Genomic DNA, 20,127 nt, shown 5'->3' with positions numbered 1-20,127 from the left:
TGCCACTTTAATAGAATGCAAGTTTGTTTCTCTGAAGAAGAACCAAATTTAGCTCCCAAAATTTGTACTAAATAGTATAAATTTTTTCTACTTCAGAGTACCAAGTTTAGTATTGAATAGCTAATATCACCATAGAAGTGGTTGTTAATAATAGTGGATATTATACAACTTCTAAACATTGGAAGCTAGGATGAATTATAAAGTACATAGAATATCACATGTGAACTATGACGAGTCATATATTTGGGGGCTCAAACTTATATGAATAGCCTTCCATTTAAATAAAGTAATTATCCACTAGTGGTGATCATCTTTAACATCAACCATTGGATGTTGCCTACCAAATGCTGGTGGGTAGGGATCTTTTGTTGGAGGTGCTATATATAGCTCACCCTATCTAGACTAGGTCTCACCTATATATATGTAGATTGTGATCAATATGTGATAGTGTTTGGGGGTGTACATGGTGTGTCTCTTCTCTCGCTCTCGTGTCTCTACATATCTTCTCTCTCTACATCTCAACATGGTATCAGAGCTATCATGATTGACTACAACCACTTCCTTGAAGAAGACAATCAAGAAGTATATCTATATAGTATCTCTTCAATTCTTGATTCATGTTCTTTTCATGCTTAAATTTGATGTATTGTGTTTATTGTTATGAGCATCTTATGTTATGAATTTTAAGAATAGAAGAAGTTCATTCGATCATCATCGATCATCATTTAGATTGCAAATATGTTGAATTGCAAATTATATGCCTTGCTTGGACACCCTAAAAGTTTCTCAAGAAAACAAGTTTTTGTGATGTGCTAGGACTCACAAGCTTTCTTCTTATCAAATCTTTGCTCAATTTGGAGTTTTGTGTCAAAAGTTATGTCGGTTTAGGTAAACTAGACTTGAGATAGAAAAACAAATAGGAAAATAGCTTTTCGTGTAGACTTCTATGACACAAGTTTCGTCACGATTGCTCACTCTTGCATTTTTGCATTTCTGCCAAAATTAGCCAGATCGTCATCTATTCTTGGCCAAAAAGTAAAGCGATAATGTTTTGAGCATTGTTCATATTTCTCACCTATGTTGGGTTGATTTCTTCTCTCGCATGTTTTGTTTATTTTGGGTCCCTTTATTCTTGCCCACATTTCATCTATCTTGGGTCTCTTTCTTTTGGAGTATGCTTTTTGAACTAAACGTCTTTCCTTATAGCATAGATTTTGTGTACGATTTGTTGTGCTACACTTTCATCTTGTCATTTCATATATGGTGTGTCGATTTTATGATCTCATATTGTACGTATTCTCTCAGCCAGCTATGTTGAATTCTATAATCATCAATGGATTTCCTTCTGGACAACATTCTATTCCTCGCTTTCAAGGACAAGGATTCCTTGGGTGTAGGAAAGTAAAGATGCTACTAATTCTTGAAGGTGATGACTTGCATGATATTGTTCTTGGTAATTATGAATGTCCGCTGCTCAACCAATTGATCAGGCTCATGATAATACCCTTATAACTAAAGTGCCTATCTTTGAAGAATGGAAAATTATTTAAAATGAGTCGATCATTAGATGCAACAAAGCAGTTGGTCGATATATTCTTTCTACTCTTCAAGAATATCTTATGCTTAATAAATACTTTATCTTTGTAGATAGCTCACTAAGTTACAATACAACATCAGAATGATAGAACATATTGAATCATTGAAGAACATTATCAATCAACTTGTTGCTGCTATTGTTGGTGTGATGCTATTCCATGAAAGTAATTGATAACACAGCTTCTTGCTATTGTGAAGGATCTTTCTTATGATAATATTGTTATCATATTATCTAACAAAGATGGGATTAATTTTGGTCAAGCTTGTATATCTTTGATTGAATATTCACAATAACATAAACGATGGCACACAAATCAAGAAACATTTATGATCTCACAAGAGGATACACAATCATAACAAATCGACCAAGCTTTACTTGCTCAAAGGCATCCCTTTCCACGCTCTACATGTAGAGTCATCATGGTAGTAACTTCTCTCATCTCGGGTTTTGTAACATACATTGTTCTTATTGTAATAGAAATAGTCACACTACAAATGATTGTTGGATAAAACAATATGATGAAGAACATGGTATTACAAATAAACAACCACGTTTATCCAGAGATTATTATTCTTGTGACTACTATAAAAAGAGTGAACATCTAATCCATCTATGTTTCAAGAGGCATTTTTAATTTAGATTATAATAGAGCATATGCTACTACACATGATAACACTACTGAAGAAGCAAATTGTGTGAGTTATTCTCTCTCCAGAAAGGATACTTCATGTTCATGATGGATCTCTTTTTATTATTGATTCTAGTGCTATGAAAAACATGACATATCAATCCTAATGGTTACATAATTATCATTCTATTCATGTCAAGAAATTGGTTATCTTGCTCATGACACAACCTATCGAGTCAAAGGTATAGGTGTTAACCCCGATATGAAACAATAAAAAGAAAATCCAAAAAAAAAAGGAACAATGCGGAAAAAGTCAGCCCGACAAATAGAATAAGAGAGGAAGGACCAAAAGTGCAAAAGGTCAAGTCGAAGGCAAATGTGCATTTTAAAATGCAAAGGTATCACCAAAATTTTGTAAAAGAGTACCAGGCTCTCTCCTGTGCAAATTGTAAAGTCTAGATGGGCATAGGTGAAGGGATAAGGAAACTAGAAGGGAATAGGGAAAGAGGACCTTGGCAAGATGTCGGGTCATATAAAGAAGGGGATGGATGCCCAAGGGATTTAGGGCTTGTATATAAACTCAAAAAGTGAATGAGAAGCTCATTCTTTGGTGTGTAGCTAAAGTGGTCTCTTCTTCTTCTTCTCTTCTTCTCTCCTTCTTGTTTGCTTGTGTATGCTTGAGAGAGGGAGTATGAGAGTGTGAGGGAGTGAGTTTGTGAGGGTGAGGAACCGTGGTGGAGAAGCTCTCCATCATCTCCTCTCTTCCTTTCCTTTCCTTTCCTCTCCTCTCCTCTTCTCTTCTCTTCTCTTCTCTCGTGCATGGCTATGGAGGATGGAGCTCAAAGGAGGAGGCTTGAGGTTGGTTGAGCTCGCATCTCAAATCATGGAGCTAATGGCTTACTTGAGGGAGGAGACCACTCATTCACGTATCAAGGTAAGCTCACCACACCCCCATAGGATCAAATGCATGTCAACTAGGTGAGAGATAGCCATTTATGCTTGCTTGAAACGCTTAAAGCAATAAGCAGTCTGTGGGTCCTTATGAATGAGTGTGGGCTCCCACTTCATTTTGGTTGCATTTCTGAGACAAATAGATTCAATCTTAAGCACTTACGTGCTTCAAATTGAGCATCGAAGTAGGGTTTCATCCCCAAATTGGTGCTTAATATATGTAGGATCTTTGGGATTTTAATATTCAAAACAAGTAAGTATTTTGAGTTTTTGATGAGTAGACAAGTAGGATATATAATTTTAGTATTTGGATTTTGATTTTTGTTGCATTTAGAGTAGGATAGGATGATCAAGGAATTGAAGCGAATCACTTTAGGGTTACTGTAGTAGAACAAATCCAAACAAGGCATAAACAAGGAAAAAATGGGAAAAAAGAGTGTTTGAATGTGTTGATGTCACGAGGAGAGTGATTAAAGAGGTGAAGGCTGAGTAGGATAAGGGTTTAAGACCCTAGAGAGCAAGGGTAAAGCTCATTTTCACCTACAGTATTGAGAGAGAGAGCTTGAGAGAGCTTGAGAGAGAGAGAGAGAGAGAGAGAGAGAGAGAGAGAGAGAGAGAGAGAGAGAGAGAGAGAGAGAGAGAGAGAGAGAGAGAGAGAGAGAGAGAGAGAGAGAGAGAGAGAGAGAGAGAGAGAGAGAGAGAGAGAGAGAGAGAGAGAGAGAGAGACCTAGAGCTCCCAGCAGATTGATCATCTTCTACATGCGTTTTTGGTGCATACCAGGTATATACAAACCTTACCCCTTGTCTATTCTTTCTTTCTCAAAGGTTGTGTGATCTAGCATGTCCAAAAACGTTGTCATTGATTTGATTTTTGCATCGACTGGAACCACACCCATCAGAATCAGACGCAATTGACAAAGTCTGATTCCCAGAATCAGACTTGAACCATCCGATTCTGGATAATCGAACGGTTTGATTTTGATAATTGAACCACTCGGACACCATCTAGCTTGTTTGATCGGACACGTGGCTTATTAGATTCAGACCATCAAACAATCGGACAATCGAGTGATCGGCCATCAGCCACTCGGACCACCTACAATTGGATGTGAAAATTGGATGGACCATCCTCACATTGACGTTTGATTCTAAGGATCAAAAATTAGAAAATTGGACCAAAAACCTGAAAGCTAAAAATTGACAAATCTAGCACATCCTGGGCAAAGCAAAACACCTCCCACAATAGGGGAATCCTCTAAAAGCCTTACATGTACACTTGACCTTAGAAATTGCAATTGGATAGTTGGAGATTGCCACTAATAGTCACGTTAGCTTTTAGCCCCTCTTAAGGCCATAAATTGACCTGCATATCCCAATTAGATTGATTGAGCTAAAAGACGTAGCACAGACTCTAGAGACTAGTGAGAGTAGCTAGCAACTAAGCCTAAAGCTATATTCGGCCGAGAACATAGACGAGAGTGCAGGAGCTCTATTTAGCATTTTGCATCGCATCCCATATTGTTTGACACTTGAAGTGCACTTAAAAAAATTGAAAGCTTGATTTCACACCGTGCACGAAAAGAGTACCATGCACACACCAATCGAATGTAAATTGAGAGCTGTCTGTAAATAAGAAGGAACCCACTCAGACTTAACAAGCAGAAAGAACCCACCAATAGGAGATGATCCTCAGACCTAAATGAGTGATCAAGAATCCCAATTTGTAGGACCAAGAGAGAGACTCGACATAGAAAGCCGGGCGCATAGAAGGATCGACACCATTGGAGGTGCAACATTGCCTGCCTTAATCAAAAATCTTAACTTGGGAGATTTTCTAGTCAAAATCGAGCAGAGAGTGAATAAATACGATGCACACACCAGGGTGGACCACCACAGTAGGCCATCGGAGGACATCATAGCAGACCTCAAAGAGGAGAGGAAACTAGAGTGAAAAACCTTGTAAAGCATAGCAGTGTACAACTGGGATTAGCAAGCTAGGAAATTGTGCCAGGACATAGAGATGTGGAAAGTCCTTAGCCCTAATGAATAGGAACCTAATAGGACCATATGCAAAGAGAGAGAGTGTGCTAGAGGTAGACCTAACACTAAGAAAGCTTCTCACAAAGTGGCTCATAGACAATACATCGATAGAACAAGGAAGTGCATCAACACTGGTGACCTCATTGCTTATAGGATTAGGAGCTACCCATGGATCCAAGAGCCAATTGAAAATCCATGTAGTTGCAAAGCAGTTAGATAAATGCCAACTTGACAACGACCCTTATAGCTTCGTGGAGCAATTTGAGCATGCCTACGAGGCCAATGGCCTCACCGATCTTGCTCATTGCTTGTAAGCTTTTGGTCTATACCTAGGCAATAAGGGTAGTACATGGTACACAAGCCTAGACACTGCAGAGCGTAACAACTTTAACAACCTCAAGAGACTCTTTATTAAGAGATTCTCTAAGGCTCGCTACTTCAATAATCTCATAGTGCGGCTAATGAACATTAAGAAAAAGGACAAAGAAGATATCATGGACTATGTTACCCATGTGCGGAGTCTCTTTAAGAGAATCCCAACTAACGAATGACCCACTGAGAGAGCGATGTCCATAGTCTTCATCAATGGAATTCATAGCAAGGAACTCTACAAGGCCTTGATAGGAAATTCTAGCCTACAGAGAGATGCACTAACTAGGGTCTTCAAAGAGGCCATATGAGTGGACAACCAGCTCAAGAAGAGGAGCTCTGGGAGCTCAAATCAAGATGATGCCAACTCTAAAACCTCAAAAAGGGCAACTGTATCTAGCAAACGATCAATTTCAACCACTCAGGACAAGGAAAAAAGCATTGACCAAAGTTAAGAGCTAGTGGAGATGAAAATGGAGCTAGCCAGACTACAAGAGATGATGAGAAGACCTATGTGCCAACATGTCCAACGTATGTATTGTGACAAAAACCACCTTTCGACTGAGTGTTAGGACCCTAGGTCTCAACCTTGCACCAATTGCGGTAGGTTTGGTCATGATGGTGTGCATTGCATGCTACCAAGGAGACTTCTATACTCACAACCTTATAACTAGCCATACCTAGGGAATAGGCCTCTAAATTTCTTGGGGAGAGAAGCGCCATTAGCTTTTCTAGTACCAAACGATGTGAAACCAACCATTCCTAGGATGGAGATCAATTCCACAAGCATACCTAGGCCACATGGACCATCGAGTGATACTCTAGTCCACTATGTGAGGAGGAGACAAATGATAAGGAGCCTTATGTGAACCCTTACGTCTTGTACCATGAAGAGGTAAATCTAGTTCTCACGGACTATCGACTAGTGACGCGATGATAGCATTAGGAAGAGAAAGAGACAAAGGCTTAGGAGGGCAAACCCAAGAGTTGATTTCATATTAGACTTGCGATCACCCGGGACACATCTCTTCGCACTGCCCCAAGAGGGAGCAAGCCAACCAAGATAAGATTGACCTTAGATATGCAGAGAGTGTGGAGTCACTCACCTCTTTGCCGATTGCCCCAGACGGACACCACCCTCTAGTTTGACAATCATACCTTCAGTACCATTGGGGCTATTCGGAGTCGATACACTCAACGGAGAGGCCATGCTCATCCTGTTGCATATTATGACTTGAGCATAGACAAAGCAAGCCAACATGTCACTAATAGGGCCCAGTAACCTACACGGAGGCTCGATACGGAAGAAGAGCCATAGGCAAAGGAAGAAGAAAACCGACGTGAAGGTCATGCTTAAAACCGAGAGCTCAAAATATACTACCTGTTGGAAAGAAAGTCATAGACGCAGAGGCAGAGATATTTTCTCCAAGGACTACTGAGAAAGGGAGTGCTAAGATCTTAGGGGAGACCGCTATAAGAAATCATCTATATAATGTGTGTTCAAAAGATATTAAGAAATACCCTTTCTTTATATGCTATAAATCCTTAAAATGAGCCCTTTTACTTTACTAAACTTATTAATTTTTTAAAATTATAATTAAAATATCCCTTTTGTAAATATAATCTTGTAAATTTTACTAAATATAATACCTTTTCTTTTGAACTCCCATGGTATCTTACATGTTCTATAAGGTGGACTCCCCAGGGCTAAGATAGGGGAGTACCCCAATCTAAAGGCGCCAACTCAAAGCCATAGAAAAGGTCAAGGACTGGGTGAGAGAAGCCCAAGAACATCTACAAGATGCTGAGCCCATCTTGGAGGACGAGATCGATGACCTCTCTTGCATAAGCATTCTAGTCTCACCCACCTGATCAAGAGATGCATCTGCACCTCAAGTAGTGCTGCCTAGAGAGAGCTTGAATGCCAAGAGCCAGAAAACTAGTCAAGTCCATTGGCCAGGGAGCATAGAATTAGGAGAGAAGCAAGTAGCTAACAATCTTTTGACAATGCTAGTGGCCACCCCTACAACTCTAACCTTAGGAGACGTGCTTAGGCAGCATCCAACACAATGGTAAGAGTTAAAGCAGTGGGTAGAAGGATTGCTAGGACAAATAGTAGTTGACTTGCAAGACCGCGGTATAGTAATGCAAATACTGAGCTTGATGCTACACTCACTGCCTAAGTCATTGCTTGTTAATGCTTTCTGGGAAGGCATAGAGATGCACGCAATCTTTCTGGTCCTAGCTCTAGGTGATACCATAAGGAAAGAGATTGTAGACATGGGGGCAAGAGTCAATATGCTTAGCCACGCAGTGCTCCTGGCATGGGGTAACCTACCTGTTAAGAATGCTAGGTTCAATGTTACATTGGCTAACAGAATGAAAGTAAAGCCATTCGCAATGCTGAAAAATTGACCATTGAAGATCGTAGGAGTCCAATTATCTCTAGGCTTCATAGTCATGAAAGGAGTGGACTACGATATCCTGTTAGGCTGACCCTAGATGCACAATGCACAAGCCATAGAAGACTGGGGCGGTGGTTTGATCTTTCTAGACAATTGAAGGAAGCAGTGAGAGTGGAGATGGACACTTGGAAGGCTACACTAGTCAACCTAGATACCATCTTTGCCATGCTGAAGGGCGACACTCAGATTAGAAGATCTTATAGGCTGCTAACCAAGTATATCCCTTGCCTAGAGGATGAGCGAGATTGGATGCATGATGCATGTGTTAGCCACAATCGATCTGCCATTCTTGAACAATGAGGAGTACGAAAAAGCTGTTAAGGAAGTTGGTGAGCCAAAGAAAAAACCCTCAGTACCAGTTCGTATGATGGCTAGAAGCTCTCATAGAAAACCCACCTCCATCATGCTCCATGTCCTAAACAACAAAGCTCCACGAGATCTTAGAGCACCTGACGGACAAATTAGCTAGTGACCCAGCCGCAAATCTTAAACCACTCAAGGATCTTTTGGATGACGAACCCAAGTGGTGATGGACCAAGGTGCACAATTTGAACTTGATATACAATTGGGCCTTAGTCACCAATGACAAGGAAATGTAGTATCAAGACCTAAGGGATGAGGAGCAGTTGAATGATGATGACTCAAATGATGAGTATGAGGACAATTGTTCCTTCAGTGAGATGAGAGTGAAGGAGAGATAACAAAATAGAGTATGGCACTAAGGGACACATGATTAAACAAATACGGGACAACTCCAAAGAACCTCTTTAAAATCGAGAAGGGCGTTGTGCGTAAGGATTGAGATCACACATGGTTGGAGTACGTAGAAGCAATCGATTACGAACTAGGCCTCATCAACCAAGTGTTGTACCATTGTTTAGAATGGAATCACCATCAAAGCTACGGCCACTAGGAGAGACTCCTTCTTCTAGCAAAGACAGAGAGTTTGATAGTGAGTCAGACAGTGATCCTGAGATACCTTGGCCACCTAAAACCAAATGCGCCAAGGGAGACCTACTAGTCCACCTAAGGCCCGAAGGTTGAAGGAGGAAAGAGAGAGACAACCTAGGGAATTGCAAGCTAAGGAGAAAAAAAAGCTGCAAGACCTACCGAAATGATTCACAAAATTTAAGAAAGGCGATAAGATAGTGATCTTGCTAGGAGCCAAGCAAAAAGGGCGAGAAAATGAGCTAATAGAAGGACCAACCAAAGTGAAGGAGGTTAATCTGGCTAAGGAAGGGAAAATGCCCCAACCTGTGTTCATAGTTGATGACTTGAGTGAGCAAGAAGAAGCGAGTCTCATTGCTCTCTTATGAGAGTATATAGACATATTTTCTTGGTTCCTCAAGAGTTGAAAGAGGTAGATCCGAGCATGGTGACACATAACATCCCCATGACACCTTGATGCAACGCTAGCCAAGCAATGACTGTATCCTATGAATCCCAAAAACGCTCATACAGTTAAAGAGGAAATCAATAAGCTATGGAGGGCAGGATTCATTTATGAAATTGAGCACATGGACTAGGTTTCTCTTGTGATCATACTGAAGAAGAATGTAAAGATCAGAGTGTGCATCAATTATAAGAAGGTTAATGCTGCCACAAAGAGAGACAATTATCCACTGCCATACACTGAGCATATGCTTGAGAGAAGAGCTGGTAAAGAGGCCTACATTTTCATGGATAGCTTCTCCAGGTATAATCACGTGAAAGCACATCCTAATGATAGACATAAGACCACATTCATCGTTATCGAGTGTGGGGTGTCTTCGCCTACATAGTCATGCCCTTTAGGCTTACAAATGCACCAGCCACATTTCAATCACTCATGTGTCTTATATTCAAGGGCTTATTAATGCGAGAGAAGTGTTCATTGTGGACGACTTGTGTGTGCACTCAAGTTGGAAGGAACACACTCTGAGTGTGTAGATTATATCATCTCTCATTGAACCCCTTGAAGTGCCAGTTCTGGATAAGGCATGGATGTATCCTAGGGCACATGGTGTCCAAGAATGGCATTGCCATCAACTTCTCAAAACTTAGGGTTATTATCGACCTGCCACCACCAACCGATCACAAGGGAGCTCAGTACTTCCTAGCCCATACGGGTTACCATCGACAATTTGTATTGAACTATGCATTAATTACTAGATCTCTATACAAACTACTGATAATATTTGAATGGACTAAGGAATGCCAACACGCATATGAAGAATTGAAGAAGGCTCTAACCACTGCACCAATCCTAAGAGCCCCAGACTGGACCATAACCTTCCACGTTCACATTGACGCCTCAAAGTTTGTCGTGGGAGCTCTGTTATGCCAACCTAGTGAACACAACCTAGACTATCTAGTGAGCTTTGCTAGCAAGCAACTCATAGATATAGAGAAGAACTACTCCATGATGGAAAGAGAGGGATTAGCCATGGTATTTGCTGTAAAGAAATTTTGACACTACCTTTTGGCTATGCCTTTTACCTTTTTTGTTGACCATCAAGCCTTGCTTTATCTTATTAACAAACCTTGTGGCACTTGGTGCATTGCTCGATGGTTGCTTCTACTATTAGAATTAGACTTCTCTATGGTTGTATGCAAAGGGAAGTACATGTTTGACCATGTCTCGCATACCCACAGGAGAAGCCATTAGACATGTCATCACGGACGAGTTGCCAAATGCACATTTGTTTAACGTGTCTAGCGAGTGAAATTTGTTTAGAGCCAATTTGATGCTATATTGGGCAGATGACATAGTCCAAGTGCTGGAACACAGGCTACCTGAACGGCCTATCGAGAAGGCCCGACTCAGGTGACTCATCCTCAAGATACAACCCTATTATTTGATAGCAAGCCAGCTCTATAGGCTAGGGCAAGACAGATTGCTATGTAGATGCATGTGTGGACATGAGATGCATGATGTACTTGTAGAAGCACACGTCGGAATTGCTGGGGGGGTTACTTCAGTGGAGACTCGACAACTTGAAAGGTGCTTCAGTGGAGACTGGACAACTTGAAAGGTGCTACAATCTCAACTATGTTGGCCTAATCTTTTTCGAGATGTCGCACAATTTGTAAAGCACTGTGATCAGTGCCAACGGAATAAGGTACTTGTCTGTGTTCGACCGTTTGTGTGACATGTACACATGCATACACTTCATTATCGAACATGTGAAAAGCTTATCTACTGCGGCAGGTACCGGAAACTCCTCATGCAAGGATGCTACTATGTAGTCCTTGCTTCCCTATGGTATATTTTTCCAATGATCCAAGACGTTGTGCATAAAAACTTATTGGCACAACTCTCTCATATGAGCCATCACCCTCCTCCCCTCATCATTCATGATGATGGCTCCTGTCCTATCATCTACAAGGTATCCATACCCCTTTGGAGTATGCCTAAGATGTGTCCTCTCCCACTTACGACCATGCTCTTGGGCATATACAGGAGACCCTGTACCTACGGGGGTAGTATCCCTTGAAGTATCACCCATAGAGGTGCCACCTGTGGACAGCTGAGCAAAAGTCGGAGTGACTGGAGTAGGCATCCCCACAGGTGTGACAAATCCCATAGGTGACGCAACTCTAGTAGAATGACGAGACAGAGAGATTGCGTCGGTACCTCTATAACAATCACCTGAGCCATGCTCTCTTGAACCTGTACGAGAGTGAGGAGTAGCACTTGTATCCCGAGCCGATTGCGGGCTCACTGCATCCACATCTTCACAACATCCCCCAAAACCACTCCCTCTGTCCGGCCCAAGTTTGGAGCATCGACCTCGTCTACTGGAAACTGAAGCATCAGAGCGCACCATAATAGATCTAACAGAATGGCCTGATGGTGTCCAATACAGCTCTTGGTCCATTTTTGAATTGATCCATATTATTTGGAGACATACGTATGAAAATCTCCAGTAGCTCCTCGTCACTCATCCCTTGACTCATCGTGCAGATCCAAATATCCACAAAGGTCACTTGCACAGACAAAAATTGATGTTAGCATAATCAATATAAATCAAGCAAAGCATGGTAATATAAATCTTCAAAAAATGGTCTTACTTAAAACATATATCTTATGTACCCTTATAAGCGATTCGTCAACAAATTGAGTAGGTGGATGCTCCAACTATGAAGTACCCTATGGTCCCATGTCAATCTCCTGACACAACTTTGCATACACTGGAAGGTTGATAGATAGGTCACCACAAAAGGATGAATCGACCTCATTCTCAAAGAAATTTTGGACTCTTGTATTTCCATCATTGTTACCCGATTTTGGCTCCTCTATATGCTCCAAGCTTTTGGCGTCCTCCACTCCTTACAATATCAACCCCTCTATTTGTATATTGTCCTCATCTATAGTGGGAACATTGCTTTGATCATATGCTTTCACACTTCGGGGAGCTAAAGGTACAATATACCAGCATCGAGGTTGTCGGGGGTTTGGATAGAAAATTACATGTTCAAAATCATGTACAAGAGAGATTTAACTTTTGTGACATGTACCATGTCGTAATAAATATAAAAAATATATAAGTTCATGTACCTCTTCACAATCATGGGCCAGCAATATAAACGTGTCGCACGAATCCGTCCAATTTATTTTCGAATCTATTTCAAGAAATCCAGATGGACCTTGTCAAACTGTTGCCCCAACTCCTTCAAGTACCATTTTGAACCATTGCACATCGAATAGGATCATGGAGAGGCTACGGTAATCCACCATGATAATACTTTGCAAGTTTCCAAAGTACTCCATCTCATCTATAATGGTGTTTGGATTCGTTGCTCACCATTGGCTCTCTTGCTTGAACTTTGCCATGATACCACAATCTATTGTGGAACACATTTTGTTGATACGCTTTATGCAGAAATGTCGTCCGTGCGACCACTTCGCATTGTATATTTTATAATGTACATTGAAATACTCAATTAGTTGTCGCATATAAAATCTAGGTACGATAAACCCTAAACACGTCGTCACCTTTGGACTACATCCCCTCGAGAATCCCCACTTCTCAGTTGAGACCTCCGCCCCTTTGCGAGATGCTGCGGTCAAAGCTCCAACCATTGCGTTGACATAAACCACAGCATCTCCTCCATGCCCTCGAGATATCGAATCGATTGATGGCGTGAACTACATCGAAATTTAGATTGCACTTCTTCCTGATCTTTCCTAGCTTGCTCGTACCTAGAAAGCCACGTCTCCATGGAGGCATAATGCAACATACAAAAATGATTCACTTTCTCCTCCATTGCAACATCCATTCTTTTTTCCACCCTATTTCCAACCACCACATCTCCGATCAGTCTATCATCATCCTTCAGTGACCATAGCATACTATTGTCTGAATCTACTGTTGGTAGCCACAATGAAATATGCATTAACGCCTCAGACACCAACCAACCTTCAGCCATGCTACCTTTTGGCCAATCTCGTTGTTGCACAAAGCTTTCGGGGTTTTCATGAAGTGCTCCAAGAAGAACATCCATCGCGTATGGACAAGTCCAGCAATCTCCACTTCATCTACAAGATGCACCAAAAGGTGGGTTTGTATCGTGAGCATGTTGGTGGATAGGTATTTCTCAAAGAGACAGACCATCTCCATTGTTCCTCGCCTTGCGGATTCAATAGAAGATGTCTTGATCTCCTTCTATGAGATCCATTGTACTAAATTTGACAACCTGTAAATCGCCCTGCGTATTTCTAGATTAAGGCATCCTGTGATCGCGATCGGTAGTACAAATTGCCACAAATGAAGAAACATTATGAACAACGACTATATTTTTGTTTGAAAAACTCTTAAGGAAATATATTTCTCAAGAAAATCATTTTTTGTGATCTGCTAGGACTCACAAGCTTTCTTTCTATCAAATCGGTACTCAATTTGGAGTTCTGTGTCAAAAGCTATGTCAATTTAGGTAAACTAGACTTAAAACAAGAAAACAAATAGGACAATAGCTTTTCGTAGAGACTTCTACGACATAGGTTTCGTCATGATTACTCACTCTTGAATTTCTGCATTTCTATCAAAAATTAGTTAGATCATCATCTATTCTTGGCCAAAAAGTAAAGCAATAGCATTTTGAGTGTTGTTTATATTTCTTATCTATGTTGTTCATATTTCTTATCTATGTTGGATCTATTTCTTCTCTCACATGTTTTGTCTATTTTGGGTCGCTTTATTCTTGCCCATGTTTTGTCTATCTTAGGTCTCTTTCTTTTGGAGTATGCTTTTTGAACTAAACATCTTTCCTTATAGCATAGCTTCTATGTATGATTTTATGTGATGTACTTTCATCTCGTCGTACACGGTGTGCAGATTCTGTGATCTTATATTGTACATATTCTCAGCTATGTCGAATTCGATAATTGTCAACGGATTTCCTTCTGGAAAATGTTTCGTTCCTCACTTTCAAGGACAAGGATTCCTTGGGTGGAAAATAAAGATGCTGCTAATTCTTGAAGGCGATGACTTGCATGATATTGTTCTCGGTAATTATGAATGTCTACCTCAACCAATTAATCAAGCTCATGCTAATACCCTTGTAATCTGAAGGACCTATCTCTGAAGAATGGCAAAATCTTTATAATGACTGGGTCAGACGTGACAAAGCAACTCGTTAGTATATTATTTCTGCTCTTCAAGAATCTCTTATGCTTGATATATGTAATCTTTCAACCTCACAAGCTATATGGGAGTATTTGATAGCAAATTTTGAGAATAAATCTATTACAAAAATACTTTATCTTCGTAGTCAACTCATCGAGTTACAATACAACATCAAAACTTCTATGACAACACATATAGAATCATTCAAGAATATTACCAATTAGCTTGCTGCTAACTGGTGATACTATTCCATGAAAGCAATTGGTAACACAGCTTCTGGATACTATAAAGGATCCTGCTTATGATAATATTGTTACCATATTATCTAACAAAGATGGCATCAATTTTGATCAAGCTTGTATATCTTTGATTTAATATTCACAACGATACGAACGACGACATACAAATCAAGAAATGGTTATGATCTCACAAGAGGACACATAATCAAAACAAATCGACCAAGATTTATTTGCTCGAAGGATACTTTGGAGTTCTTGGCTCTTATTTACTCTCCCATGTAGGAGATGCCAAGAATTTGAAGCCCCTTTCCGTGCTCTACACGTAGAAGCCGTCGTGGTGGTAACTTCTCTCATCTCAAGTTTCCTTATAGACATTATTCTTATTGCAATAGAAATTGTGACACTATAGATGACTGTTGGGCAAAACAATATGATGAAGAACATGGTATTACAAATAAACAATCACATTTATCTAGAGATTATTATTCTTGTGACTACTACAAAAGGAGTGATCATCTGACCCATTTATGTTTCAAGAGACGTTTTGATAGAGCATAACTGCTACACATAACATTACTGAAGATGAAAATTGTGTGAGTTATTCTATCTCTCTGGAAAGGATACTTCATGTTGGTGATGGATCTCTTTTTATTATTGATTATGGTGCTATAAGAAACATGATATATTAGTCCCAATGGTTACATAATTATCATTCTATTCCTGTTAAGAAATTGGTTTATCTTGCTAATGGCACAACCTACCAAGTCAAACGTATAGGTGATTTATATATCGGTACTCTTTCTTCAACAAAAATTATGCGTGGAAGTTTTACATGTCCCAAATCTACAAAGGAATCTTCTTTCAGTTGCAAGACGTGTGGATCTTGGTCTCTTTGTCAGTTTTGATCATACCAAGTGTCCCATTGAGAAAGATGACTAAACCATAGTTGTTGCTCCTCGAAATGGTAATCTTTCTTAGTTATCTTTAAATGAAGATGTTGCAAATGTTGGTATAGCTCTTGGAAATCTTAACAACAAAATATGGCATCATTGCTTTGTTCACTCCAATTTTTCTAAGCTTGTCGATCTTTAATCGGCATGACCTTTTTCAAGGGTATTCATCATGAATATATGGTTTCCTACTCTCCTCAATAGCATGGTATTGCTGAATGTAAAAATAGGACTATTCTCAATGCCATGTGATGTATGCTCATTCATTCTGGCTTATCTCGATGTTTTTGGGCTGAAGCAGTCTTAACAATAGTATTTGTGTAAAATAATCTTCCTACAACTACTCCTTCTGGTTACTACTTGGACAGGTGAAGCTCCTTCTGTTTCATATTTTCAAACTTTTGGATGCATTGCTTATATTCATATACCCAACGAGACTTGTAGAAAACTTGATCCTCTCGGTTTGAAAGTTATTTTCATTGGATATTCAACTTTTTGTAAGGGATACATGTTTTATGATTCATCTTCCAAGAAGGTAATCATAAGTCGTGATACTATTTTCAATGAGCAACTTATGGGCAGCACATGGTCTCAAGAGGATGCTGGACTGACGTGGTCACTAGAGAACGTTGATGATACAAAGTCATTACTCAATTTTTTTCATTTTATATATGATGATGAACCTCCTTCATAGGATAATATTGACTCTTCAAATCAGGGTTCATAACTTGAACCTATTATTGCTAATGATGACCTTAGCATTGATCTTTATGTTGATATTCCAATTGATAATCATCATGGTACTTGTCATGTTTATGATGTTGAGATTCATGAGAATGCTCTCAATATTTGTGAAGACCCTATCTCTTATAATGATGCCATGCCATCCCCACAAAAGGAACAATGGTAGGAGCCAATGGAAGCTGAGTATGAATCTCTTCTCTCTAAAGGTACATGGGTTCTAACTGAGTTACCACATGGACATACTACTATTAAATGCAAGTGGGTTTATAAGTCTAAAACAAAAGTAGATGGAACATTTGACAAATTCAAAGCAAGGCTAGTTGCCAAAGGTTTCTCACAAATTACAGGAGTTGATTATCTAGAAACTTTCTCACTTATTGTTCGTATTACTAGTATTTGGGTTTTGTTAGTTTTTGCTGTTAAGTTTGATTTGGAGGTTCACCAAATGGATGTGAGAATTTCTTTTCTTAATGGTGATTTATAGGAAGAGATATACATGGAGCAACCAAAGGGATTGTAGTCAAACATAAGGAAAATCTTTCTTGCAAACTTCATCGGGCACTCTATGGTCTCAAACAATCTTGAGCTTGGTATCAAAAGATTAATCTCTTTCTTACAAAACAAGGTTTATCTCTTATTCTTCAGATCCTAACTTATATGTCAAGTGCTGCAATGATAGTTTTGTTATTCTTACTTTATAAGTCGATGATACCTTACTTGTTTCTAACAATCTCAACTTTCTTCAACAAGTAAAGGAGGTTTTATCTTCTGCATTTGACATGGTCGATCTTGGAGATATACACTCATGTCTTGGTATTCAGATTCAATGCTATCGAGAAAAGGGTGTTTTATTGCTACGTCAAACAAATTTCATTGAAGATATTATTCATAAGTTTGGTTTGGATTTTGCACATCCTGCTAGTACTCCTTGTCTTGTGAGCTATACTAAAAACTCTCACTTTCTGCAGAATGATAGACAATTAGCATTACATCAACCTTATGCTAATCTTGTTGGATGTCTTCAATTTGTTGGCATAAATTCTTGCCCTAACATTCTTTTTGCTGCAAATTTTCTTGGACAACATCTTAGTTCTCCATGCCTTAAACATTAGATTGCAGCTAAACGAGTTTTGAAGTATTTGAAAGGCATTCAAGATTTTGGGTTGGTTTATCGACTCCAATAAAACTCTGATTCTCTACATTCACTTCAACTTTTGGCGTATACAAATGCAGATTGGGCAAGCCCTCACTTATCTATTCATTCTACAAGTGAAAATTGTTTCTTTATCAATGGTTGTCTTGTTTCTTGGACTAGCAAGAAACAACGTTGTGTTGTTGTTTCCACTATAGAGGCTGAATATGTAGCTGCATCTTTAGCGGCTCGAGAGTTAATATGGCTTCGACAAGTTTTATCATATATTGGCCATCCTCCTCTCTCTAGCACACCACTTCGATGTGATAACCAAAGTGCTATTAGTCTTACTAAAGACTATGTTCAACATAACAAGTCTAAACATATTGCAATGCATTATCATTATGCTCGATATGAAGTAAAGAAAGACACGAATATCATGATTGAACATTGTCCAAGTGATCAGATGATTGCAGATACATTCACCAAAGGACTCAATGAAGCACGCTTCACTCTGTTGCGCTCAGAACTTGGAGTTGTCTCAACTTCAATCTTTGGGAATTAATCTACTATGACATTGTAGTGCCATTGTACATACTCCTTGTAGGCACCATACACTTCAAATATGCACATACACCTCAGACCTCTTGGTCATCTTTGTACATACATATTCAGTTGCACTTCACATACACGGATTCACTTTACATGCACACAATAATCCTTCTTGATCATGTTTAGACATTTGTATATAGGAGCTCGGGTTTTTCCCTTGTGCACCCCAAGGGTTTCTTCATCCGCAACTAGAGACCTTTGTTTGAGTGGGGGTGTTGGAGCTATATAAAGCTCACCTATATCGACTAGGTCACATCTATATATATGTAGATTGTGATCAATATGATGTAGTCTTTGGGAGTGTATATGGTATGTCTCTTCTCTCCCTATCGTGTCTCTACATATCTTCTCTCTCTACATCTCAACATGAGTTAATTGAATCGATGGGGTTACAATCAATTGCACAATCCACAATTGCTGAGAGCCATAAAATATTTTCAAAATATCTTTAATATATCTCCTAGAATGTCAAATATCAATAAATATTTACAAAGAGGATGTATGCACGTCTTAGAATAAAAGGCGGTATGCTTATTTAAACAATTTAATGAAGAAGTCATTGGAATAAATTGCACTTGTTGATGCATATATCCAATTTATCTTGCTCTACACAATAACTCTTAAAAATTTAGAAAATCAAGTTAGAAAAATAATGAACTAAATAAATGCAGTTAGTCATAGTAAATCAATTAATAATTAGAATTCTATTAAACAATCAAATCACATAAATGTTAGCACTTGAGATATGAATATTGTGGTATCATCCATGGATACTTCACGGACATTCACACCTACAAGTCTCATGCTCAAAAAGGATAAGCATCCCTATCAACCTTCTGCCAAAAACAAAAAGTAATTTGTTGATCTTAGGAATGTGCTTCACACTAATGAAGAATCCCTCACCTTGACCCTCCCTTGCCAACAAGGTGGATATATGGGTGAGTTGAGAGAAAAGCAACAACACAAAGCACATGCATATATTACCCCAAATGCATGAATAGGTAGACGGATTTCAAGTGCTAAGGGTGTACGCTGTGTGTCTACATGTATATGGGGTAGTGTATGTGTGTAGTACATGTGTGTGGGTTGAGCTTAGTGTGGTTGAGTGTGTGTGATGTGCGCATGAAGTGTGTGCTTTTAGTATATGGAGTGCATTTGAGTGGATGGAATTTGTGTGTGTGTGTGTGTGTAGTGTGTTGCCTAGGCGAGATTCATGTGAGATGGGGGTTAAGTATAGGTGTGCATGCACATGGGGTGCATGTGTGGGTGCTCGTGGCCCGTGGGGTGTGTGTGAGTGGGACTGTGGGTGTGAGGTGCATGTGGGGTGGGACTTATGTGATTTTAGTGGGCAGTAGGTGTGTGTGTGTGAGTGGGTGTGCGTTTAATGTGTGTGCATGTGTTGTGAGTTGTGTGTATATTCGTGCATATTTATGTGTAAAGGAGTGTGCGCGTTCGGCTGGCTGTGGTGGTGTGGCAGCACAGGGGTTCGCAGAGCAGCGGACCGTGAGGACGTGGTGGCGGGTCGAGTGCAGTAGGTGGTGAGGGTGTAGGACGCATCGATGGTCAGGCCGCAGGCGAAACGCGCGTCAGCAGTAGCAGGAGGGGAGACGAAGACAAGGCGGGAACGAACCTGCGGACTAAGGCAGGGATGGCCCAGAGCAAGGAGGGTGAGGGCATGGTAGGCGGAACCGCGCCTCCAGGTAGGACCAAGGCGTGGATGGGCTGGACCAAGGCGGGGACCGAGTCGGGGATGGCCCAGAGCAAGGGGGATGACAACGTCGTAGGCGGAACA

The 20,127-nt window shown here is 40.0% G+C and overlaps 1 pseudogene; it reads left to right on the top strand.

The window, feature by feature from the left end:
- The window catches only part of LOC148019855 (kinesin-like protein KIN-13A pseudogene), a 34,032-nt pseudogene extending 14,162 nt beyond the window's left edge, over positions 1-19,870 (top strand).
- Positions 19,871-20,127: the final 257 nt, after the last annotated feature.

This window comes from Lygodium microphyllum, chromosome 19 (assembly GCF_053477565.2).
Source record: "Lygodium microphyllum isolate KBCC chromosome 19, Lygodium_microphyllum_v1.1.10, whole genome shotgun sequence".
NCBI lineage: Eukaryota > Viridiplantae > Streptophyta > Polypodiopsida > Schizaeales > Lygodiaceae > Lygodium > Lygodium microphyllum.
This window is presented reverse-complemented; position numbering and strand designations above follow the sequence as displayed.